Genomic DNA, 27,069 nt, shown 5'->3' with positions numbered 1-27,069 from the left:
TAAATCGTTATCCAATATCAAGTCCTTGCTGGCTGAACTGTTAGTCAGAAAGGTTGGGAACCACCAATATAGAAAATAGCTGTCTCTTTAGTCATTCCTTTTATGCAGCCTAATGGATGTTTGACTCTTGGCACAGGACTATTAATTATAAGCCTTAATTGATAGTAAAACAGCCAATTAATGCATGTAGGGGGTTGAAGATGGAAATTCCCATGTCTTCCTCAGACTTCATTATTACAAAATCCATAATTAAACATTGTGTTGTTAAACTACTTTTTTATTAGCAATTCAGTACTTCCATTTCAATAATTGCACTGAAGACACTTTTAGTTTATTAACTCTTTCAACCCCCATCCCACCCACACATTTATCAAATACAAACATCTGTTTCCTTTGACCAAACATTTTTCTGTTTATCTAATAACTAGGTAACAACAAGGAGTTTTCGCTTGCCCTGACAACCACTCTCCCCCTGACAAAACACTCCTTTGCATTTTTTAATCTTTGTGTAAATTTATTTTATGCATTCCAACTTTGGGATATGGCTTCCTGAAATGAGTCATATCAAGATTGTCAGATGTATCCAAACACAAAATACTGGTCAGATTGCACACCATCTCCACTTTATCACCGATTATTTAAGGATAACCCCTGCAAAACACAATTCAATGATAACTGAGCATCATTGTCAGCTTGTAAGTTTCTGACTTGTGTAGCATTCTATACAGTGTAGATGATACCCTTGGTAGGGTTGTCAGTGAAGGCATGAGTCTTTGCTACTTGAGTAGAGAATCAGTTTTAGTTGCTTAGAAACTGTATCAGACTCCTAACCCTCTGTGTGATTTAGCTACTACAAGGAGAGAGAGCCACACAGCTAGTATGGGTTGACATGTCCAGTAATGACAACTCAAAAGGTATGTCTATGCTTTGAGCTGGAGGTGTAATTTCCAACTTGACTAGACGCATGCACTAGCTTTGATTGAGCTAGTGTGCTAAAAATAGAAGTGTAGCTCTGGTCGAATGGGCTAGCTGCTCTGAGCTTATGCCTAAGGTCCCAGGCAGGATTATACCTGGGGTCTAGCTCATCCTGCTGCTTATGCTGCTACAGCCTACGCTTCTAGTTCCAGTGCACTAGCTTGATCAAAGTTAGTGTAGGTATGTCCACCTGAGCTGGAAATTATGCCTCCAGCTCAAAGTGCAGACCATACCCTTAGTTGTGTAGCATAAAGGACAATCAAGCCAATGCCACATTTATAAAACTTGATTTTTGACTCAGTGCAATTTTTACAATTCATCCTCTGCCTGAAAGTGCTAGCCTAGGTACACTCAGGCTGGTCCTGGGGACGGGCGAGCAGGACACTAATTTCCAGATGGCATTGGGGCTGAAAATGTTTTCCAGCCTGGCTGGCAAAATTACCAGAGTTGTTCCTGGAACTCGCCAGTCTGTGTTTCATTACATTCAGAATTTTGTTCCTCATTGTCACTCTTATGTGTCAAATGAACAATACTAGGGTTTGGGGAAACAGTATCTTCCTACTAGGCATTCTGCTGGTGGAAATGGCTTGTCATAGGGTTTTATTGGGTTAGGTCTTTCCCAACAGCTCTTGGATCTTCTGTGTGCCTAAGCACCCCAATAAATTATCAAGTTTTAATTTTTAGAATGAGAGTTTTCAACAGAACTGAGTCTATTTACCATTGCTTTGTTAGCCTATCTAAAACCTTGTCTATACTGTTTTTGTTTTTGTTTTTGTTAGCCACTCAGGTAGCTACCCCGATGTAGCTGTACACTGGTCTAAACTGACTTGGTGCATTGCTTTTCCTTCCAGTTTGAAATTGGGGAAACTGCACTGGTACAAGTCATGGGTACTACAGATAGCGAAGGCCTATATCCAGAAAACGAACTTTTTAGATCATTTCATGCCTTTTAATTTCTCTTAGCACCCCTTGTAGTATCTGGGTTGATTGTGCAGCATTTTAAACTCTGAGTGGCCGCTGGCATGAAATGTGTAAACTGCTACTCAGTCTGTCTAAGGAGGAAATTGGCTCCCATTAGTTTTTATTTCCCAGTGTGCATGTTTTAAATGCCCTCAGAGGCCTGTGATTTGTCTTTCCTTGAGTGTCTGCCAGAGACATTTCCCTTTTTTCTGTCCCAGTCTGAAATAATTCCTCCTCAAACTTACTGTTTTCCTTAACTTCAGTCTACAATCTCCTTTTAGACCTAACTGCAAAGCTTGGCTCTTGATCCACATTCAAGAGTGCTTGAGTTTGGGGGTTTGGTTCAAAATCCTTTTTAAATCTTAGCACAGACTTTGGCAAATAGGGATATGGGAGTTTCTCCAGGAGACTGCAGCAAAGCAGTTATGAATAATACCTGTGAAGGAGGAAATGGACTAGTCAGAACAAGAAAACTTCAGTTGAATAGAAATAAAGAAAAAAAATTCAAGATCACATGAACTGTAATTGCCTGGCTGGAGTCAATGCAGACTCTCTGAATAACACTTCTCATTTTGAATGTTTGTTTAAAGTATAGAATGTGTCATGTCAAACAACACTTAGATTCTTTTGATGGAAGTGTCACAATTGCAGTTATTTGTACTTGAATTAAAAATGGGTGGGAGGAAAAAATCTTCTGAATTAAAATATTCAGTAACTTCTAAGTTACCTGAACAAAATATAAGCATATACATATATACTCTGATCCCACTCTTGCAGTCTGTATTCACACAAACTTCCCCATTCATGCAGACATCTGACTTAACACAGTGACACTTTTCATTGAGTAAGGACTGCAGGATCTCTGACTTTGTGCTAGTGTTGAACTCTGGATTTAAAGTTGTTCCTCTCATTAGGTTTATGAGAATGTTACATAACAGCAATCTTATCAGTGACAGTTCTCTTCTAATATATTCATGGATTCTGCTACAGCTGCTGTTTACATCAAGTAGGAAGTTATGTATATTTATTTACTCTCCCCTCCAAAAAAAAGGCAAAGGAAAAGCTTTAATTCTATGACATACAAAGTGTTGACTGCAGTTTTTAATTATGCACAGTATCTAGTACACAAACCCAGGGGCGGCTCCAGGCCTGTCATAAGTAGATAGGTAAGGGTTAATTTTCTTTTACCTGTAAAGGGTGAACAAAGGGGGAACCAAACACCTGACCAGAGGACCAATCAGAGACCTGGATTTTTTTTAAAGTCTGGGAGGGAACTGGAAACTCGAGGGTCTTTTTGTTTCCTCGGCTGTGAGTAAACAGCTTTTCTTCTAACTCCATCTTCTTTCAAATATGCTACTATAAAGTGTGAGTACAAAGGAACCAAAGTAATCGGCTGTGATGTGCTTTGAGTGTATTTACAATGCGAATCTCTCTCTTTTTTTGGTTTAATTGGGCTATCTTTTAAATCAGACTGTTTATTCCTATTTTCTTATAAGCCATATTCCTGTATTGAGTTTCTTAATGCAGTATTATTGTTCTGTATTTCTTTCTTTTTTATAAAGTTTCTTTTTAAAACTTGTGGGAGTTTCTTTTCCCTAGTGAGGCAGAGGGGAGAGGAATTTCTGTGCAGGCTAGGGGGGGAGGGAAAAGCCCAAGCTCTGTGTCTTACTTTCCTATGTCCCAGGCGGAAAAGGCTACGGGACAAAGGGAGGGGTGAATCTCTCTTGTGTGAGCTGACTAGGTTTGAATACATAGCCTCGGGAAGCTAATTGCCTCTCTGGTTGTATTCAAAGGGAATAGGACAGCATCGCACCGGCTAACCCAGGAAAGGGGGGGAAGCTGGGGGATGAGATAGAGGAGACCCAGGGGCTCTGGGTCTTGGAGGGATCCCCCAAGGAAAGGTTTGGGGACCCCGAGGGGGCCGAAACCCTAGAAAACTTCGGCTGGTGGCAGCGAGATAAGATCCAAGCTGGGTATAAGCTTGGGGGAGGTTCACAGTAAGCACCCAGATTTTGTGTGCACAGGTCCAGATCTGGGACAGACGTTTACCACAAGGCCCCAACATGCCAAGCACGTGCTTGGGGCGGCAAGCCGCGGAGGGCGCTCTGCCAGCGCCGCGAGGGTGATAGGCAGGCTGCCTTCGGCGGCATGCCTGTGGAGGGTCCGCTGGTCCCGCGGCTTTGGCGGACCCCCCGCAGGCGTGCCTGCGGAGGGTCTCCTGGTCCCGCGGCTTCGGAGGCAGCCTGCCTGCCATGCTTGGGGCGGTAAAATGCCTAGAGCTGCCCCTGACGAACCTAGTTTACTGGAATTTAGGAGATCTAGTTTCTATTCCTGAATCTGCTATAGACTTTCTGTATGACCTCAGGCAAATCTCCTCCCATCCCTGTACCTCATTTCCCCATTTGTAAAATGAGGATAATGTTTATCCATCTTTGTGCAGTATGAGTTTCTGATGAAAAGCAAAGCTGCGGAGATTATATAGGAACAAGTTTAGAAACCCTTTCTCAAGAACAGTGAGGTTAACTTGAAATTCTCAATAACTTCACAAAGGGTTTTGACATAAATGCCTTCATGTCAATTTGTTTTTTTTAAATAGGAATTCAGACAATTTCTTAATAATTGCAAAAATCTACATTTTTTTTTCAAACCCTTTTATTCTGACCTGTTTCAGTTTCCCAGAAACAGCAAAGGCATAGAGAAAGTCTTGTATGAGCTAGAATTGGCCAGAAGTGAAAGTAGCTGACAAAAGGATTAGACAAATTACAGGAAGATCATTTCTCTGACTAGAACAGAATGTATGGAATTTAAAGGGGCAATAGCAAGGTTAACATCTAAAATGTCTTTCCTGATACTGAAACATATGCCAGATCTTCAGGACAAGGCTACACTGCCATTAAAGTCATAGTTTATCAGCAAGGTGAACCACCAAAAGCAAGTACAGGGATTTCACATTTGTCTACGAACATCAAGCCATTCTTGCTCTCTCTCGCCCTGCCTGCCCCACAGTTGCTAAAGGTCCCCAGGCCTGAAAATAACGCACACCCTGATTTTTTTTTAAAGTAGTTATTGAATAGACAAGGACCCAAGGAAATTGCACAGTGGTCAGTTTTTTGACCCCTCTTTGCTAAATGAGCTATATAGTAATTCTGCATATGAATGAACACTTGCCAATACATGAAGGATGCACTTCTTAGAGTGAATATGAATATAATACAGCCCAGTTTACAGAAAAATGCTGTTTTCTGATGAAAAAGGCTACTTCTGTTGAAACCAAAATGTTTTAGAAAATGTATCTATTTCGATGAATATTCCCACAGAAAAAAAATAAACAAAGCAAACAAAAACTTTGAAATGAAAAAAACGGTTTCATTACAACACACTGGAGATACTTTGATTTAAAAAAAAATTGTTGATCTAGAAAAGATGTTAAAACCAGTTAATTTTTTTTCAACTATGAAATTTTTTTTTACCATTTTTTTTTTTTTTTGGCTAGCTCAATTTTTTTGTAACATTTCTGTCAGAGCTATAACATATCAGTGGAAAACTAAATTTTATAGCTTTGTTGCTGACAGGTTAGGTGAAGTTAGGGTGACCAGACAGCAAATGTGAAAAATTGGGATGGGGTAGGGTGTTAAGAGGCACCTATATAAGAAAGAGACCCAAAAATTGAGACTGTCCCTAAAAAATCAAGACATGTGGTCACCCTAAGAAGTTATCAGATGTGTTTATTTTATATCCCTTTCCACTTGCAGATTTGTAGTAAATGGAAGTTTTCCATTGACTTTGGAAGCAGAGTTGAGCACTTTGGAAAATCTCACCTTACGTTCTGCCATATATTTCATGTTATAGCCTTTTCAGATGATGACCTAGCACATGTTGTTCATTTTAAGAACACTTTCACTGCAGATTTGACAAAATGCAAAGAAGGTACCAATGTGAAATTTCTAAAGATAGCTACTGCACTCGACCCAAGGTTTAAGAATCTGAAGTGCCTTCCAAAATTTGAGAGGGATGAAGTGCAGAGCATGCTTTCAGAAGTCTTAAAAGCAAACACTTTGATGTGGAAACTACAGAATCCGAACTACCAAAAAGGAAAATCAACCCTTTGCTGGTGGCATCTGAGTCAGATGATGAAAATGAACCTGTGTTGGTCCACACTACTTTGGATCATTATCTAGCAGAACCCGTCATTAGCATGGACGCACGTTCTCTGGAATGGCAGTTGAAGCATGAAGGGACATATGAATCTTTAGCATATCTGGCATGTAAATATCTTGCAACACTGGCTATAATAGTAATTGTAACTGAAACCAAAATATTTGAAAATGTAGAAAACATCCAAACTTTGTAAATAGTTTTCTATTACTGCTTAACAGCATGATTAATCATGATCTACAACCTATCCTGAAGGACAATCCATCACTCTCACAGATCTTGGGAGACAGGCTAGTCCTTGCTTACAGACAAGCACCAAACCTGAAGCAAATACTCACCTGCAACCACACACCACACAACAAAAACACTAACCCAGGAACCTATCCTTGCCACAAAGCCCGTTGCCAACTCTGTCCACATATCTATTCATAGGACCTAATCACATCAGCCATGTCATCAGGGGCTTGTTCACCTGCACATCTACCAACGTGACATATGCCGCCATGCGCCAGCAATGCCCCTCTGCCACGTACATTGGCCAAACCAGACACAAATCAGACGTCAAGAATTATAACATTCAAAAACCAGTTGGAGAACATTTCAATTACAGACCTAAAAGTCGCAATATTACAACAAAAAAACTTCAAAAACAGACTCCGAGAGACTGCTGAATTGGAATTAATTTGCAAATTGGACACCATCAAACTAGGCTTGAATAAAGACTGAGAGTGGATGGGCCATTGCACAAAGTAAAACTATTTTCTCATGCTTATTTCTCCCTCTACCCTCCCTCCCTCAGTTTCTTACGTCTCCTTATCAATTGCTGGAAATGGGCCATTTTCATTGCCACTACAGACAGTTCTTTTTCTCTCCTGTTGATAATAGCTCACTTTAACTGATCACTCTCCTTATAGTGTGTGTGGTTACACCTATTGTTTTATGTTCATTCTTTCTCTCTCTCTGTGTGTGTGTGTGTGTGTGTGTATATATATATAATATAATATAATCTTCCTACTGTATTTTCCACTACATGCATCCGATGAAGTGGGCTGTAGTCCACGAAAGTTTATGCTCTAATAAATTTGTTAGTCTCTAAGGTGCCACAAGTACTCCTGTTCTTTTTGCGGATACAGACTAACGTGGCTGCTACTGTGAAAGATGAGAATTGTTTTTATTCACATATGAAAATGGAGCCCATACAAAAAAAGTTCCTGGGAAGATTTCATAATTTCTTTCCGATTATTTTGCATCTAAATAGTTTCATAATAAGGACTCCACATAGAAAAAAAATTACATGATTTGGTCTCATTTTATTTTAATGCATCTTTTACAGTTGTGTAGAGAAAACTTTAAAAAATGCCAATCTCCTATGGAGACATCTTTGTTTATTTTTTCTGAATTTTTAAAAAAGAAATTTCATATTTTAAAATAAAACTATGTAATATTCACAAAGCAATATCACTCTCTCTCTGTGACAGTAATAACTACATATGAACTCCACAACAGGAGCTCTAGCTCTCTACAAATGAAAACAGAGTAAAGAAGATTAAAATTATATTCCATATGTTAAGGTTAAGAGTACATAGCAGTATTATGGGATAAAATACATTACAGATATATTATCTCCAAAACAAATATTATAAACTCAGAGTTAAGATTAACTTTAAAAGAATCCTAACATTTTATGGTATAGAAACACACAGTTTAGGCACTCAAACAACTTTAATTCTGCCCTAAAATGACCATTCATGATTGAAGTATAAAAGTGTGTGTTGTAGATCCAGATTAGATTAAACTAATTTATAAAGACAATTATATTTTCCACATTTTTCCCTTTGTGGTATTATTGCAGAGCGGAGTTAAGGTTTTTTTTGCCAACTTGGCTTCATGCCCATCAGGAACAATAGGAGATGATGACTGTTGTGACAAAGGAAAATCCCTTCATTGTACTCCCTGTGAAAAAACATTAGTCCTCCTCCTTCAGCAGATATTAAACTTCCAGTTATTAAGCATAATAGTAAAAAGGATCATTAAGCAAAAAAAAAAAAAGTGTTTTCATGTGTAGCCAATGCCAAAGATAGCTATGAATTTTAACTCAAAAGAAAATTTGAACAGTGTTATTTTGTAATTTGGGCAAAAAAATAGTCTAACATAGAGTGCTAGATTTCTTAAATAACCCATATTTTAAATTAATTTAACTCAAAATAATTAATGGATTTTCTTTAAAGTTGCAGGAAATACATTTGGTACTCAAAAAGTGCTGTACATTGTTTCATGTGGTGTGTGTGTGTATATATATATGTGTGTATGTATATCTATACATATGTATACACAATCTTCCTACTGTATTTTCCGCTACCTGCCTCTGATGAAGGGGGCTTAAAGCTTATGCTCTAATACAGGGATCGGCAATCTTTCAGAAGTGATGTGCCGAGTTTTCATTTATTCACTCTAATTTAATGTTTCGTGTGCCAGTAATACATTTTAATGTTTTTAGAAGGTCTCTTTCCATAAGTCTATAGTATATAACTAAACTATTGCTGTATGTAAAGTAAATAAGGTTTTTAAAATGTTTAAGAAGCTTCATTTAAAATTATACTAAAATGCAGGGACCCCTGGACTGGTGGCCAGGACCCGGGCAGTGAGAGTGCCACTGAAAATTAGTTTGTGTGCCGCCTTCGGCACCCATGCCTTAGGTTGCCTACCCCTGCTTTAATAAATTTGTTAGTCTGTAAGGTGCCACAATTCTCATCTGACTGATAATATGGGAATATGACAGGAAGAGTTATGTGCCAGAATAGTAATTATGAGATGTGCTGAGTAAGAATGCTTTTAAGTTGGTTTCCTGAGGTTCACAGAACTAAAGAAATGATAATGTTGATGAATAACTAAACTACATGAATTACAAGGACTTTAATTATGAATCTGCTAACTGCTGGTTCCTTGACCACTGTACTTATTGGGTTCCAGGTCCTTGACCACTGTAGCAGGGCAGTCCCCCCACTCCCTGGCTAAGAGGGGTTAAAAATAGCCCTGGACAGGGCTGCAGCTGAGAAAGGTAGGCTGACTGGGGAAACAGCCACACCTGGGGCCACACCCCAATCAGGCCACAGCTAGCCCTATAAAAGGGCTGTGAGGCAGCAGCTCAGACTCTCTCTCCAGCTTTGGAGGGAGAAGGAATAGGCTGTCTGGGAGCTCAGGGTACAGGGAATGAAGCAGGGCTGGGAAAAGGTAGAAGGAGCTGGGGAGCTCCAGCCTGGCAACTCCCGAGGCTGCAGGCCTTGTGCAAGGCCAAAGCTGGTACAGGGGGTTGTGGAGGTGCAGCCCGGGCTTAGGCAAAGGAAGCAGGTCCAACCCCCCCTTGCCAATGATCAGTGACTTTTACAGACTGCAGTCTGCCCCAGTGAGCGGGAGCTAGATGGTGACTGGCAGTAGCCACTGAGGTGAGGGGGGGGGATAGAGGATTGGGGATTCCCCTGGGTGGGGAGACCAGATAGTAGGGGTACTGCCAGGGGGAGCACCCAAGGTAAAGGGGCACCAGGGTCTGGGAGGGACATGGGGGTCAACGGAAAGCAGGATGTCAGCCAGCAGAGGGTGATCTGGAGCTGAAGAGCTAATTCTCAGGACGTAGCTAGAGGTGCCGCACCGGTGAGTCATCACTTTGCTACACCACAAAAGAAGAGGTTTGATAGAAAAGAAATCTTGCGTGCTGAAGAAATATCTTAAACTGCTTGTAGTGGAAATGCAATACCCGTCCCAAAGCACACAAGTGTTTCATGTTGCTATTTTTAGATGTTGGTTTAACCAAACTCACGTGAACATTTCAGTAATGATATAGCAGAAGATGCGCACTGCTTTAAAGAAAGTGTTCCCTTCTTATCTCCTACTTAACAATGTATGGTTTGGGCTAACATCAAATATAGCAATATTATGTGTGTGGTTTTTTTCTCATTAAATCCAAATAATTGAAATAGACATAATATATCGTGGGCAGATCACTTTGCAAAATGAAAGGTTATTCTCATTGGATTTTCCTGATGAAGTAAAGGTTTCATAGGTATTTATTTATATTTTAAAAACACAAAATAGCCTATTTTTTTTATAATGTTCTGGTCATGGCATAGACTTAGAACTGATCAGCAGAGGAATAAATCAATCCCATTCTCAACATAAATCAGCATGTAAAAACAATAGGTAGCTCAGAGTGTTGATAGTGAATTACGGTACCCTTTTTACTTTTAATTAGCCAGTTCAAATCTAGCTCATGTGTATAGTGATGAAAAATCTTTACCCTCTGTTGGCATTTTTCTGGCCTATGTGAAATAAATTCACAGTCCATTTACTAAAGGATAAAGGTCCACAGCATGAAATCTACCGCCATAATATACTACTTGCTGGTCACAGAGGACCAAGGATTGATTGGACATGAAGAATGAGCTGAAAAGGAGTAGTCTGCTTAGGTCAGTGTGTGGGTTGTTTGAACTATTCTCATTCTGTAGAAGTTCATAGGATAAACAAAACTTTGGGATGGGATTAACAAGGGGTGACAAATTGATGTGAAAGTCAGTAGGAGTTGGATGTCTAACTCCTTTGCCTCTCTGAAGATCCCAGCCTTAATTTTCAGTAACTCCTTGCTTAACACTGTAGCTATGTTCTTGGAAAAATGCTACTTTAAGCGAAATGATGTTAAGCGAATCCAATTTCCCCATCAGAATTAATGTAAATGGGAGGGGGAGATTAGGTTCCAGGGAATTTTTTTCACCAGACAAAAGACTAAAATATATATATAATATATATATTGTAAATAGACATACACATAGATATTTGTGAGTGACTCTCTATCTGTATACGACGACCCCTATCTTGCATTTTGTACCACTGACTTGATTAGGACTCTGCACAGATGCTAGAGTCCACCCACATATTGTAAATTACAGGATCAGGACTCGTATGTATATATTTTTTTTCTCATGCTCGGACCTGTCTTTGTAAATAACATCCTCATATGGTTCAAATGTGGTATCTTCAGTATTGCAGTCCAGACATCTAATTCATGAGCTAAAGGAGTGGCTCCATTACCAGGTACCTCTAGTGGACCAGCCAGTTAGACAGAGGCAAGGGAGATACAACAGCAAGGGTGCAGAGCATTATTGGGTGGATCATCCTGAATGCTCCCTAGATGGGGCCAGCAGGAAGAAGCGCACTGTCTGGCAGGTTCTTCTCCATGGGAAGAACAGGGGTCTCAGTGCTGCAGCCCTGAGAGTAGGGGCCAAAGGGAAATGGACCAGGCAGAGGAGGTAGAACTTTGGCTATATGTGATTCCAACTTGCCCTCTTGGGAATGGGAGCCATGGGTTCTCAAATGAGCCCCTTATTTCCCCCATCCAATTCTCTTTCTCTGCAGTCTCCCCCTTCTCAACTAGTCCTCATCTCTTTCTCCATACTGTGCCTTCTCCTCAGCCCATATCCTTCTCTTCCCCTGCTAATCACTAGAGAGCAATGTGACACACTTTACAGTGTGTTGCCATCTTCTCTCATCAGTAGAAAAAGGTCTGCATGAACATTTCAGGCAAAAGTGAGACTGTTTATGTGGTATTACATCATAAAATATTTGCAAAGATTTCCTGGCAATGCAAAACACTACAAAAATATGAAAAGAGCAGCAAATTATGGTGGGTGAAACTTCATTCTCTTCCTGCCACACACACAAATCCTTAATTGTGTTTTAATGACCAAATTCTGTCTTGACTTGTGTCCTATGCAGATACGGTTGAAGTTAATGACATTTCAAGGAATGCAAGTCTAGGCAGAATTTGCTCCTGTATTTTTAAGATAAAATTTAGTTAAGGATCCAACTTCAGACATTTTCAGATAATGGGGCTTCTAATTAATGTTATCTTATTAACACTGACTGTCTAAGAACTATACATGTTTTTGTTACCCCACATCACCCCAGCCCACTTGTCTTGCCCTGTACAGTGTTTGTAAGTTTCTTGAGGGCAGGGAATGTCATTTTCTATTTTTATACATATAACACATGTTTATAAGTTGGCAATATATATATATACCAATACTGTTGAGGTACCATACTGTTTCTTTTCATGTGAATTCTCTCACACTTAGGTGTTGTGAAAGAAGTCACTAATCAGTATGGTGTATGCAAGTAAACACCGGCATCTGGTTCATGTTGGCTGACTTCGGCTCAGGCTATGGGGCTATAAAATTGCGGTGTAGATGTTTTGGCTCAAGCTGGAGCCCATGCTCTTGGGACCCTGTTTAATTGCAGTGTAGATATACTCTCAGGCCTGGTCTACACTACGTGTTTAAACCGAATTTAGCAGCGTTAAACCGATTTTACGCTGCACCAGTCCATACAACGAAGCCCTTTATATCGATATAAAGAGCTGTCAAGGTTCCTTGCCCACTCTGAACTTTAGGGTACAAATGTGGGGACCTGCATGGACACTTCTAAACTTATTTACTAGCTTAGATCTGGTAACTCTGCAACCATCCAGAAATTTTAGTGTCTGGAGCACTTCCTGTCCCCCCCAAACTCTCCCCTCCCTGGGTGGCCTTGAGGGACTTCACCAATTCCCTGGTGAACCACAGATCAACCCCCTTGGATCTTAAAACAAGGAAAAATCAAATCAGTCTTAAAAGAAAGTTTTAATTAAAGAAGAAAGATAAAAAATCATATCTTAAATGAGGATGGAAAATACTTTACAGGTAATCAAATTCGTATAGCCCAGAAGAACCCCTCTAGCACCTTGAGTCAAAGTTTTACAGCAAACGAGAGTAAAATATCCCTCAACAACAAAAAAAGACATACAGTTGAAAAAACAACAATAAAACTAATCCGCCTTGCTGGCTATACTTATATTTGAAAACATGAAAGACTGAATTCAAAAGATTTGAGAGCCGGATGAGCTCGTCCCTCTTAGCCAAGAGCGAACAAACACCAAACAAGCACACACAACAAGACTTTGCTCCACCAAGATGAAAGCATCTTGTCCCTATGGCCTCTGGTAGTGTCAAGCCAGGTCCACTGAGCTTCTAACCCTTCTAAAGTAAAAGAGGCATATAGCCCTTAACTATGTGTTTTATGACAAAGCTCTAAACCGATTCGTAGGTACTCCCCCCGACAAGGGGGAATAGGCGCTGAAACGGCATGCTGTGGGATTAGGGAGTGGGCTGGCAATGCGACCGTATTGACCCTCTGGAGCTACCACAGTGCATCCATTGGAACCGCTCTGGAAGCCCCCCACCTGAACTTGGAGCACCTGTCAGGTAACAGGAAAGCCCCTGTGAACTTTGAATTTCATTTCCCTGTTGGCCAGCGTGGAGAGCTCACACAGCACAGGCCAACAATGCAGTCTCCTGAATGCGAAAAAGAGCTCCAGCATGGATTGCACAGGAGGTCTGGATCTGATCGCTGTATGGGAGAGGATCCATGCTAAGAGAACTTGTTCCAAAAGAGGAAATGAAAAATCATTTGAAAATATTCCAAGCTCATGATGCAGAGAGGCCCACACCCAGGGACTAGTAAGTGCTGTGGTGAAAGTTAAGAGCTCAGACAAGCCCTACAGAAAACCAAAGAAGCAAACAAAGTCGCGAGACAGGGCCAAAAACATGCCGCTTTACACCTGACTGCATGCAATTCTTGGGGGGTCCGCCACAGTACCCCACCCCCTGTCCATGGATTCCAAGATGGGGGTGGTAATCCAGCCATGCCTGAGGTTCTTGCGGATGGGAAGATAGGAGGAGGAATGAGCTTAGCAGAGCCACAGCACTCCGTTCTCCCAACAGCCAGGAACTTTTACTTCACCCTGATGAATTACCCCCAGCCCTCACAACCACTATCCCAGACAATATCCATGGAAGGGACCTCTGTGAGTGTACCTTGTAAATATAAGAACATGGTTGAAAAAAAGTGTTCTTAATGATATAATTGCCCTGAAGGACTTGGGATGCATTGCGGCCAGTACAGTCTGGAAAAGTCTGTTAACATGTCCTGGGAGAGCGAAATCCTCCAGGGACATCTCCATGAAGCTCTCCTGGAGGTACTCCAAAAGCCTTTGCAGAAGGTTTCTGGGCAGCGCTGCTTTATTCCATCCTCATTGTAGGACATTGACACGCCAGCATGTAGCAAGTAATCTGGTATCATTGCATGACAAAGCCTAGCTGCGTATAGTCCTGGTGTTTGCTGCATTCAACGACATCCGTTGTTATCTCACTGCGTATCCTCAGGAAAGTGATATCGTTCAAGGTAACCTGGTTGAAATTCAGGAATTTAAGTAAGGGGACAGAGATGGCCATTCCTACTGGGCTGTTGCCCTGTGGCTAAAAGAAATCCTCCCTGCAGGTAGCCAAGCAGCGGAAGGTGGGGGGGGCGCATTGTGCTGACTTTTCCGTGTTTGGCTAGCAAGGATCTTTCCTGTTACCACCCACGCGGTTGGGGGGAGAGGAAGGGGACGCTGTTTAGCAGTGATCTCCATGAAATACCAGCCACGAGGGTTTCTGCTGCTGCACGTTAACAGGAAAGAAGCAGCTTGTTTGCTATTTGGGAAAGAGGGGGCGCTGGAAGATAAGGCTGCAGAAGACGAAAGACAATGGCTTACCATGGCCGCCTGCAAGCCGAATTCCTGCTGCCGGACCTGCGTCTGTGACTGTAAACACCAAAGCCGCAGGCCTCAATATAAGATGCAAAATGCGAACTTGTAGTGAAAACACATGTGCTATGTAAGGTGAATAGTGTTGTTCACGTGAAAGGGTAGACCATTGTTCTAAAAGTATCTTTTTAAATACTCTCTCCCTTTTTTCCCCTCCTCATGCATTTTCAAGCCTCCTACTCCGTCCCGAAGGCTAGCTCAGATAAGGCAGCAGAAAAAAACAGCTGTGAGATAAATGTTCTGGAAATCGTAGGAAATGACCCGCAAGAAAGAGCTCATCTGAATGAGTGGAAGGACGTGGAGCAAAAGTACAGGAAAGATGCCAGTGACTGTGAGGGACAGGAGGGACCAAGTGAGACAGAGGGATGCTCGAGATGAGAGAGAGAATGCCTTGAGATGAGAGGTGGTGGCAGGAAGATCCAGCGGCTGGCGGGATGACTCAGGAGCACTGCCGCTGATCAAAACTGACATGCTCTGGCATATGGTGGAGCTTCAGGAATGGCAAAGCAGGATCACAGAGTGCCACTGCAGCCCCTGTATAACCACCTCCCCCCTCACCATGTTCCTAGCCTCCTCACCCGCAGACGAGTAAGAACTTGTGGGGGTAGGCCTCCGTGCACCTGCCCGTCCTACCCCAGTGGACAGCCCAACCAAAAGGCTTCATTATTATGAAATTTGTTAGCGCCTTTTCCTTCCCTACTATTCTCCTCCCAAATACCACTCAGACTACTTTGTCAGTTTTCTCCTCTTTTTTATAATGAATAATAAAGAATACAGATTTTAACAAGAGTGACTTATTTCCTTAGAAAGCAAGCTGTGATCAAAGGGGTGGTGGTGGTGGCTACAGGGAATGAGTCAATCGGGGATGCGGGGGGGTTTCATCAAGGAGAAACAAACAGAACAGTCACACAATGTACCGGCCAGTGATGAAACTGTTTCAAAGCTTCTCTAATGCGCACCGTGCTTCCTGGTGTGCGCTATCTAATCTCCTGGTTCTGGCTGCGTGGGGTAATCAGAGCCAGGTGATTGCCTCACCTCCCACATAAAAGGTCTCCCCTACTCTCAACAGAGATTAGTGGAGCACACAGCAAGCAGCAATAACAATGGGGACATGGGTTTGGCTGAGGTCTGAGCGAGTCAGTAATGTGCGCCAGCACACCTTTAAACGGCCAAATGCATATTCTACCACTATTCTGCGCTTGCTCAGCCTGTAGTTGAACAACTCCTGACTACTGTCCAGGCTGCCTGTGTATGGCTTCATGAGCCATGGCATCAAGGTGTAGGCTGGGTCCCCCAGGATAACGACAGGCATTTCAACATCCCCAACTGTTGTTTTCTGGTCTGGGAAGTAATTTCCTTGCTGCAGCGGTTTAAACAGAGTAGTGTTCCTGAAGACGTGAGCATCATGAACCCTTCCTGGCCATCCCACGTGGATGTTGGTGAAATGTCCCTTGTGATCCACCAGTGGTTGCAGCACCATGGAAAAGTACCCCTTGCAGTTTATGTACTGGGTGCCCTGGTGCTCCGGTGCCAAGATAGAGATATGGGTTCCATCTATTGCCCCACCACAGTTAGGGAATGCCATTGCAGCAAAGCCATCCACTATGACCTGCACATTTCCCAGAGTCACAACGTTTCATAGCAGCAGCTTAGTGATTGCTTTGGCTACTTGCATCACAGCAGCCCTGTAAGGAGGCGCCCTGGCTCCCCACCGCGCCTGAGGGGGACGAGCCAGAGCAGGCACCTCTGTGGGCGGAGCCAACGCCACCTGTCCCCGCCCCCCGGAAGTCAAGGGGCGGGACAGGAAGTATAAAAGCCCGGCCCCAGAGCTCAGTTGCGGGCCGGCTACCGAAGAGGACAGATGCTGAAGCCCAAGCTCCCGCTGGGCCTAACCTGCCCTGCGCTCGCTATCCGGAGGAGCGCTGGCCGGACCTGCCTCGTGCCTGGTATCCGGAGGACCCCCAGCCTGCCCTGCCCTGCCCTGCGCTTGCTATCCGGAGGAGCCGTCAGAGTGTCCTGCCTCCCAGCATCCAGAGGAACCCATGGTCTGAGACCCCCCGAACTATGCCAGTGGAGGCCAGGTACAGGGAGAGGGGGGAATTGGAAGTAGCCCGGGGGTAGCCGACCCCAGTCTGGCTCCTGGGGACTGTGAACCCATGTCAGTGTGTTGTGGCCTGGATTCCCCACTGACTGCAGTGAACGCTTGTCGCTGCTAGGGCCCCGGGCTGGGATGCAGTGGAGTAGGAGGGCCTGCGTCCCCCCCTGCCACCCGTCCAAGGGTGGCAGATCCCCCCCCTCTCCGTGGCCTGAAGAGGGCTTCGGTATAGACTCACTGCTTGTACTGTGTTGTTTGCTCAGCCCCTGGGCTGAGCCTGAAGTATTTGCTGCCCCACCCTGCCCAAGGGCTTGGGCTATAGACTGTGTTTGCTCAGCCCCTGAGCTGAGCCTGAACTATTTGCTGCCCGCCCTGCCCAAGGGCCAGGTGTAGACACGGACTGCTGTGTGTAAGGAGGCGCCCTGGCTCCCCGCTGCGCCTGAGGGGGACGAGCCCCAGCCAGACCGGTTTACAAGCCCCCACAGTAGATTTTCCCACTCCAAACTGATTCCCGACTGACCGGTAGCTGTCCTGCGTTGCAAGCTTCTGGAGAGCTATTGCCGCTCGCTTCTCAACTGTGAGGGCTGCTCTCATCTTTGTATTCTGGCGCTTCAGGGCAGGGGAAAGCAAGTCACAAAGTTCTATGAAAGTGCCCTTATGCATGCGAGAGTTTTGCAGCCACCGGGAATCGTCCCACACCTGCACCACTATGTGGTCCCACCTGTCTGTGCTTGTTTCCTGGGCCCAAAATCGGCGTTCAATGGCTAGAACCTGCCCTATTACCAGTGGGATCTCCAACATGCTGGGGTCTGCAGTTTGAGAGAATTCTGTGTCCATGTCCTCATCACTCTCGTTGCCGCTCTGCCGTAGTTGCCGCCTCCTCGCCTGGCTTTGCAGGTCCCGGTTCAGCATTGACTGTACGAGAATGCGTGAGGTGTTTAAAACATCCATGGCTGCTGTCTTGAGCTCAGCAGGGTCCGTGCTTGCCGTGGAATGGCGTCCGCACAGTTCACCCGGGAAAAAAGGCGTGAAACGGTTGCTGCTGCTGCTTTCATGGAGGGAGGGGTGAAGCTGTACCCAGAAGCACCAGCGGCAATGTTTTCTGCCCTATCAGACACTGGGATCTCAACCCAGCATTCCAATGGGCGGGGGAGACTGCGGGACCTATAGGATAGCTATGGGATAGCTACCCACAGTGCAATGCTCAGGAAATCGATGCTAGCCTTGGTACATGGACGTGCACCCCCAAATTAACGTGCTTAGTGTGGCCGCGTGCACTCGACTTTATACAATCTGTTTTAAAAAAACGGTTTCTGTAAAATCGGAATAATCCCGTAGTGTAGACATACCCTCAGAGTTCTTAAATGTAATGTTTATTCCTCTCTTACACCAACAGATGGTGCTGACTGTCCATTGCATTTTACTCAGTCAAATATTGGATGTATCTACCCAGACATCTGTGCAAAATGTGTGGAATATCCTTTATATTCTATTCCATGAGGCCATTAAATAATTACCGATGGTGGAAGCTAGGACAAAATGCCAGAGAAATTATTGATAGTTTATTCAGTGCTAATGGATCCCACAAACGGAAGACAGTCTCATAATATTGATTCCTTTTTCTATGTAGTGATTAAATATGAGAATCTGGATCCTACTGTAGAGTCTAGTCTAGAATCCAGAATAAATAGATCTAGGAGCCAAGAATGGAGAAGGCATGCTGTTGTTCTTCCAGTTTGTGGCTTAAAGTACTGTGATTCAGGCAACATTTTATTGTATTATGTACAATCTGAATTGCTTTGTGTCATTACTTGTGCTTTGGCATGTACCAATTCTAGTGAAAACAAAAATTCATATGTGGTTTATCAAGTAGGGATAAGTTATGCCAGGGTGGAAGAGGATGCAAGAATTTTCTCTTTTCTCCACAACTTGGAGCCCCTGCACAATGTTGCTGGCTCCTTTCAGTGATGGCACTATGCCCTAGGAAAGGAGGTAGGTGGGCCTATGGTACCTTCCTCTCATTCTGCTTCAGCCAGCAATATTGGCTAGGTAAGGATGGGAGTGCAACTGCTCTGGTAGTATGCCCTCCCATAGAGCTCAAGAGAGGATTCTAGCTGAGTCAGCCAAAATTCCTGAGGGGGACTCTCACTTCAGTACAGCCTCTTCTCACTCGTTCCCCACAAGCAAGTGTGTAATAATTCATACCAGGCATGCAGCAATCACTAATCTTGGATTGGGAAGTCATTAAAAACCAAATTCTGAACTTCATTTATGTGAAGCTTCAGCATGTTGGCTTCTTTTCTGGTAGTTGCTTTGTCTCAATCAGCTTGTGTGCAAAATAATCATCCATATATACTATAGTAAAGATAGGTCACTAAAATGCTTAGAACTATTTTTCACTATATCAATCAATCCTTTCAAATTCTCTCCATGGATGCATGCATATACAAGCCCCATCGATTTCAGTTGGAGTCCTGAATGCAAATTCAGACAGTTTAGTGTTCAGTGTTACGGTAATAACTTTATCTAAGTGGGGGAAAAGAGCATTTCCGTTACAAGACCTACATGTACTGTACGAAGAGGAGTACAATTTTGCTGGGGGACTACTGTACAGTTATTTCAGTTATTTCACTTCAATTCAACTTCAGAACTTTCTGATTGTGTTTGTGTTAGAGGAGAGACCTGCTCCTTTTGTTTGTTTAAATTATATAGTTTGAGGAGTACAAGACTGGCAGCCATAGAATTCAGTCCTCTGTTTATATGAAGAACAGATGAAACATGGACAGTAGCCCTGTAAGTTTCCCCACTTGCGCTTGCCAATACGCCTCACCCCTGATTTGGAGTAGATTCATCTCCCAAGGCCCATCAATCCTTGACCTTTCTACTGAGAGTGTTAATAAGCATGCTGATTGTGATGGCATTTTTGGTAATGTGCATATACTAGTCTGAGATCACCAGGTCATTCGATGTAGGTCACCAAACGAATGGTAGATAACTTTTGGTTACTTCCAACTTGGGCTAAGTCAGAGGAAAAGTATTTAGAAGAGAAAAGGTTGGGAAAAAATGGATGTTTTGGAAAAAAATATTGTCCCTTTTTCTCAAAAAATAATGAAAATCAATTTTTGAACAGTTCTAAAATAAGATTCGTGCTTCAGTAGCCTACAACTTGAGTCACCCAGTCTTCCTCCCCTAGTCATTTCAATTCATCATATACATTTCTTTAATAGGTAAATTATATGGGAAGTCTTTCTCTTATTGCTGAAGCTGCAAAGCAAAGGCAGCAATGGACATGTTGACTCACTTATCCCAAAAGGCTATTTCTTCAAATGCCATTGAGTTTGAAGTAAAGCTTTGCTAAACTGCCAAGTTTAGTCCAGTTGATTACGAAGTTAGAACAGTTTCCTAAAATGTAGTTCATTTTAATAGAATAAAAGAACATGAGCTCCGAGAGAGATGCTGTAGCTAAGAGGGCGAATGTGATCCTTAGATGTATTAGCAGCGGAATATCAAACAGGAGTTAGGAAAGTGGTCTGTATACAGCATTAGTGAAGCAGTAACTGTAATACTGTCCAGTTCTGGTGTTCATTGTTCTAAAAGGTGTTAACAAATTGGAAAGTATTCAGAAGTACAATAATTATTCAAGGTCTGGAAAAACATGCCCTTACAATGAAACACTTAATCTCAGTCTCTGTAGTTTATCCATGAGAAGGTCAGAGGAGACTTGAACATGCTGTACACATACCTGTAAGGGAAAGAGGTATCTGGTAGATGACTTTTAGCAGAAGAAGACAAAAAAGAGATTCAGTGGCTGGAAGCTGAAACTAGACAAATTTAGACTAGAAATATTTTTGGTCAGTGAGGTTAATTATCCATTAGAACAGTTTATCTGGGGATGTGGTGGATCCTCCATTGCTTGAAGTCTTTAAATCAAGGTTGGATATCTTTCTAAATGGCCTGGTATAGGTCATACAGCAGTCATGAGCTTCAGGCAGAGTTACTGTGTGAGGTTCTTTAGGCTGTAGGAGACCACACTAGATGATCAAAACAGTGGATCTTTCTGCCTTAAAATCTATGAATCTCAGAATCCCCAAAATTTTGCACAATTTTCCAGCAAAAAGTTCAAAAATTATCATTTCAGTGATGAAGAGGGAAAAATGCAATTGCAGAGAAGATGGTTGGCTTCAGGTATTTTATTCTTGAACAGTGGGTCTCAAACTTTGAGATGGAAAGTAGTAAAATAATGATATCATTAAGCTGTCTATATATAAAGACACTATTCTTTTCTTCATGCATTGGTGGAAAGTTGCAAGTAGAGCTGGTCAAGAGTATTTCAGCAAAACATTTTATTGGGAAATGTATGTTCATTGAAACCAAAACTTTTGGAATAAGTGTATCAGTTTAGCTGAAACTTTTTTATCTGGAAGGTTGCTCAGGTCCGGGATGGACTTTCTTGTCAAAACACAAGACAGACAGACACCCAATCCAGAATAGCCAGTTGAATAGAGCAGGAATGAACTTGGTTCTCCCACATTTCAGATGAGTGCCTGAACCACCAGGCTATTGGCTATACTGGAGTAGATATCTGTCAAATTTTTGTGTGTGTTTGTGGTAAATTTCGAAAAGTTATGATTTTGTGCCATGTTGAAATGAAAACAAATTTGGAAACCTCAAAATCTTTCACAAAATGGAAATGTTTTCTAATCAGCCATTCTTGCAACATCATGGTGTCACAAAACAGAGTCAAGCTGAGATTTTTATATTGTCTCAGAATGGGTGCAGAGACTATTTGGGTTTGCTACTTCTTGACTTCCTGTGATCTGCTGCCCAGTTGAGCAATCCCCAAAGCAGTGATATTAAGCTAACTGAAATCTTTCTTGGCCCCAGGTTCAGCCAGATATTTAGAAAGCACCATCTCATTCTAATTGGAGTTCCAGCTGAGTCTCCTGTTATCTCCTGCAGAAATTTGATGAACCACCCAGAGGTGGGCTAGTGAGATGGCAGGGGATTGGCCACAGCTGAATGACATCACAGTGGCTTCTAGGAGTCCAGGCAGCTATTTTATACATAGGAGGAAATTCACAAAGCAGAAAGGTTGCATAAAACAATTTTTCCTCCTTTATACATAAATGATGCGTGATGTCCTGATGTCTCTCACTCCTACAGAAACCTCCATGGAATAATTATGTTCTGTGTCACTGACACTTTCCTCTTCCTTGAGAAGCTGACAAAATGATTGCTGAAGGGTAGAATGCTTGATGCACCCAAGTCACTCAGCTAATTCTGCCAGGGTATAGACATTGAATGATACAAAGAAAATATTTGAGGTTGAGTTTATGCAATGGAGCATTTTCACTAATGAATGGATAACAGAATGGTGAAGATCATGGCACTTCAGCCAAAAATAATGCGAAAGTGTATGTGTGTGTGTTTGTGTGAGAGAGAGAGAAATAATGCCAAAGTGTGTGTGAGAGAGAAAGATGTGACATTTGGGAGGCAGTAGCTGTCACTAGGTGCAATTGCACTTCCAGTGTTGTTCGCTGGGTCCAGATACCTAGTTAGAGAGGTCGAAACAGTATGTGGCGAATGAATATGCCTTATAAAAACAGCAAGCGGAGCACAACACAGCTTAATAAAGACCAGTGAAGAGCAAGACCACATTTTATGGAATTAAGGCATTTAGGATTGGGGAAAAGGAGGAGGCTGGTAGGAGGAAGTTGTCAGTGGGGCTTTTGCAAATATAATACCAGGCTGTGTGAAGTCAGTGTTAAAACAAAAAATTAATTCCTAAAATCCATAGCATAAAAACTCTGTAAACATATATTGTTGGGGAAGGGCACTTCAAAAGGAGAGAGAGAAACCACAGCTGGGACACATTTCAAACACATCTAAAACTTGGCAACAAGCTCCCTTTGCTGGGATATGAAGAACTAAAATTAGTGTGGTTTATCAAGCTGATCTTTCAGAGGTTTGATTTCTACCCTCTGACCCAGCTCCCATTAAAGTCCATGGAAGCTGCAGGTGCTCAGCACCTTTGAAAATCAGCTCCACACAGGAGGGAGAGGGATAGCTCAGTGGTTTGAGCATTGGCCTGCTAAACCCGGGGTTGTGAGTACAAACCTTGAACGGCCATTTAGGGAACTGCGGTAAAAATCTGTCCTGGGATTGGTCCTGCTTTGAGCAGGGGGTTGGACTAGATGACCTCCTGAGGTCCCTTCCAACTCTGATATTCTATGAAACAAAATTAAAATCCCATGCAAAGAATTGTTACTACACTGTCATCCATGAAATAAATGGATTCTATTATAAGGGATGAAAAGTTTTGCTCAGGTAGTATCTAAGCCTGGGATTCCCACTGTTGACATATTAGTCTGCTTGCCTAGTATTTATGTTTTTCTTCTGAGTGTTTTGGCAGTCCATTTCCTGTTTTATACAGGATGCTACTATGATGCTGCTAGTGACAACACTGGGGAAGGGGTGGGGGTGGGGGAGACTGAAGAATGTCTGAATTTAAAAAAAAAAAAAGCCCTAACCCAAGCCATTCTTTCCTACGTAATTGTCTCTAAGACAGTAGACAAGATGTTAGCCAGCTTGAATGAGAATGCAGTCTTAGATTTGGCTTCCAGTGCTAGGTGAGATTGCGACACTTAACAATTTGACTGCTGGTTCTCCAAGTTATATGCTCTGCTACTTGTCTCCACTGACACCCAAGGAGAGCGGGGATTCTGAGACATACCTGGTGAAGGGGGTTCAAATTGCAGCCAAATGCATTTTCAAAGTCATAAGGTTAAAGTGGATGCAACCCTCCCCCCAGCTTTTTTTTTAAGGAAACAAAACACCTTTGGAGTTTTATACGCTTTTCATGATTGTGAAATTGCTCTATAGCAGATAATGCCAGAAAAAGGAGTTGCAAGAGGAAATATTCTCTTAAAAAAATTATTGCATTTGAGAAAAGTGATCGTGTGCTGGGATATGAAGGAAGCAATGAAGGGACAAAATAAATTTTGAGTTCATGTACTGTGAGTGCATTGGCCCTTTTACTGCAAGTGTAAAGGGAATGAAGAATTCCTAAAAGCTCTGTATCGAGCTGGAGGAGGATTTCCACAGTGGAAGACAGCCTTAGGCTAACCCTCTGAGGCCTCCCTGTATAGGAGGTGTGCAGGGGTGGGAGAGGCACCTCAGGGACAGGGCCACAGCACCCAGGGCTGTGGCATTTCCCGGCAGTGCTGCAGCCTGGGAGGATGTAGTAACATAGGCCAAGTTATGGTAAGGGCCAGAGCAGCCCAGGACTGGGAAGATGTGAGGGGAGCTCAAAGGCATGTTAGTCCTCCCCTTCCCCAGGGCTGCAAGTTCTGTACACTTAGGATATGTCTGCACTGTGCTCTAAGGCTGGTCTCTGACTCAGGTTTGGGACCAAGCCTCCTTTCCATCCACACACAAGTCATTCCAGCCCAGGTCAGCAACCACTCAGGACATGGGTCGGAGTCTGAGTCCTGCTGAGACTCTGTTCCAAGCCCTGTCGTTGTGAAGTGTGGATGCAGGTCAAGCCACAGACTTGAGTCCGAAGTTCCGTGCAGTGTGGACAGCTGTGGATGCATTGGTATGGATGCATAGTATGGATGCATTGGCATGACTGAGAGACTCAGATTCAGCTATTGTAAACCCAGATTTATAATGCAGTGTGAACACTCAACCATGGACTTGGAAACACAAAGTCCACAAGCTCAGGTCCCAGAGACCCTTAGGATAAGTCTATGCTACATAGCCATGTTGGCACTTGTAGTGCACATGTAGTCTCAGTGAAAAGCAAGCTGTGTACAGACTGCAGTGTGTAGCTACACGTGTCTGTGAAAGACTCCAGCAAAGGGAAAGGTTCAACAGTTAACTGCTGCTGCAGTCTTTTGTTGCCATGAGGAAAGGCTCTGGCAGGGGGAGGCAGCAGGGCATATCCTGTACCAGCACTTTCCCCATTGCTGAAGTCTTTCTTTGCTACGAGGAAGTGCTCTAGCAGTGGGGAGCTGGCAGAACCTTGCCCTGCTGCCTTTCCTTCCCCCCTACTCCTGGAGTCTTTTCCTGTGGAGGGGAGAAGCTCCAGAGGCAGGGAGGCAATGGGACACTAGACTGCTAAAAGTAGAGGTGCGACTTGGGCGAGTAGAAAGCCTGTAAGGTATGTATTTGTATATGTACCCATGCCCTTCAGGTGTGTCCTTACTCACCTCCCCAGCTACGCTGCTATTTATACCTGTGCTGGGGGGCCACGTGGGTGTGTACACTACGTGTTGCTGAAAGATGCGTAACCTTAGGGTACGTCTGCACAATGGATGGCAGCCTGCAGTAGCGAGTCTGAGAGCTTGGGTTGGCAGACTCAGTCTTGTGAGGTTGGGCTATTGTACTTAATAATAGCTGTGCAGACATTGTGGCTCAGGCTGGAGCTCAGGCTCTGAAGCCTAGGGAAGGGGATAATTCATTCCAGTGTCAGGCCAAAGCTCATATGGGGAAAAACTGATGGAGTTAGCCAGACTGCTAAATTTGTTCAGTTTTTGAAAGTCCATTTCCTCTTCATTGCTAATAAACAATAGGTATAAACGCCTTCATGTTCCTTTTTTCAATGTCAGGTCAGAAGATAAGACAAGGTGTGGAAGTATACACACATGCAAATTCTACCTAATGCTCTGGCTGCTTTATGTTGCTCTCCAGTAGTGCAAAGCAGCTATCAATACAACTTAGCTAGCTGCCTGTGTGTGGGAAACTTTGAGTAGTGTAGACCTGATGTAGCAGATCCTGTCACTTGCTTCCCAGTTGGTATATGAATGCTGAGTCAGAGCAGGAGGGGAAGGTCTTGTGACCAGAGCACAGGAGACAGGTCATCTGGGTTCTCTGCCACAGAATTCTGTATAACCTCATCAAGTTGCTTAAGATCTGTGTGTTCCAACTTCCTCTTCTGTCAATGAGGGAACGTGTACTTCACAGCAGAGTTCAGACATTGCTTGTCACTGACAATACATTATGAGCTGGGTAAAACCTTCTTATAGGCTGAGTTAAAACCTCATTCAAACTGATGTATAAGTTTGAATTTATCCCCATTTAAGACAGTTGTAAGAGAAATTAAGGACCCTCACCTAAAACAAAGCCTAATAGTCTGTCCAGAAGCTCACACCAGGTTGGTGGAGGTTTCAACTGGGTATTGCGACCAGGGGTGCTTGTTTGTGTTTTGGATGGAGTGGGATGAGAGAGAAGACACAGAAACTGAAAATATACAGAGACAGCCAATACCGGGTTTGTCATGGCGCTGGGCCCAGAGTCAGAAGGGTTCATAGGCAGCCCAATCCTTGGCCGGCCTGCCCCTGCTCTGCCCCCGCCCCACCTCTTCCCACCCCTGCTGTGCCCCAGACTGCCCTCATTCTGTCCCTTCCCCTCCCCAAACTCCCTCCCCTGAGCTACGTGTCCTGGGGGACTGCAGAAGGGGTTGGGTCTGCCCTGCACTCACTGGGCAGCAGGAAGTGGAGTGAGCCCGCCCCAGCCTGCTCTGTGCCACCAGTGAGTGCTGGGGGGAGGTTCCCTCACTCCCCCAAACTCTGGGAGCCAGGGGAGCAGAGCAGAGCAGGCTGGGGCTGGGTCACTCCACTTCCCATTGCCCCCTGAGTGAGGGATTGGACCTGCCTTGCAGTCACCGGGCGGCAGAAGTGGAGCGACCTGGACCCAACCTGCTTCACTGACTCGTGCGGGGGGCCGGTTTTCACCCTGCCTCCCAAGCCTGGGGAGGAGATGGAGCAGTGGGGAAGGGGCATGGGATGGGGATAGAGGAAGCAGGGACAGGGGCTGGAGCCCAGCATGCGCCATCCCTTTGGCAGAAACTGGGGCTCCGCTGTTAAGCAGGCTTACTGAACCCTCACCCTGACAAGCCCTACCTCTCCTGCATCTGTACCACCCTGATGAGCCCCCCCAGACACCCTCCCCACTGAGCCCCAACCACCTGGACCCCCACCCAAATGAACCCCACCTCCCCTGCACCTAGACCCCTCCGCTGAGCCCCAAATGCCTTCACCTGGATTCCCTGCAGAGTCCCATTGCCCCTGCACCTGGAACCAGGCAATGAGCTTTTATGCATCCAGATCTCCCACCGAGCCACCCGCAGCCAGACTGCACTACAGCGAACTTTCTTACCCCCACCTGGATCCCCCCACACTAAGTCCCTCTGCACTTGGATCCTGCTGCTGGG

The sequence above is a fragment of the Chelonoidis abingdonii genome, chromosome 7, assembly GCF_003597395.2.
Source record: "Chelonoidis abingdonii isolate Lonesome George chromosome 7, CheloAbing_2.0, whole genome shotgun sequence".
NCBI classification, from domain to species: Eukaryota; Metazoa; Chordata; order Testudines; family Testudinidae; genus Chelonoidis; species Chelonoidis abingdonii.
This window is presented reverse-complemented; position numbering follows the sequence as displayed.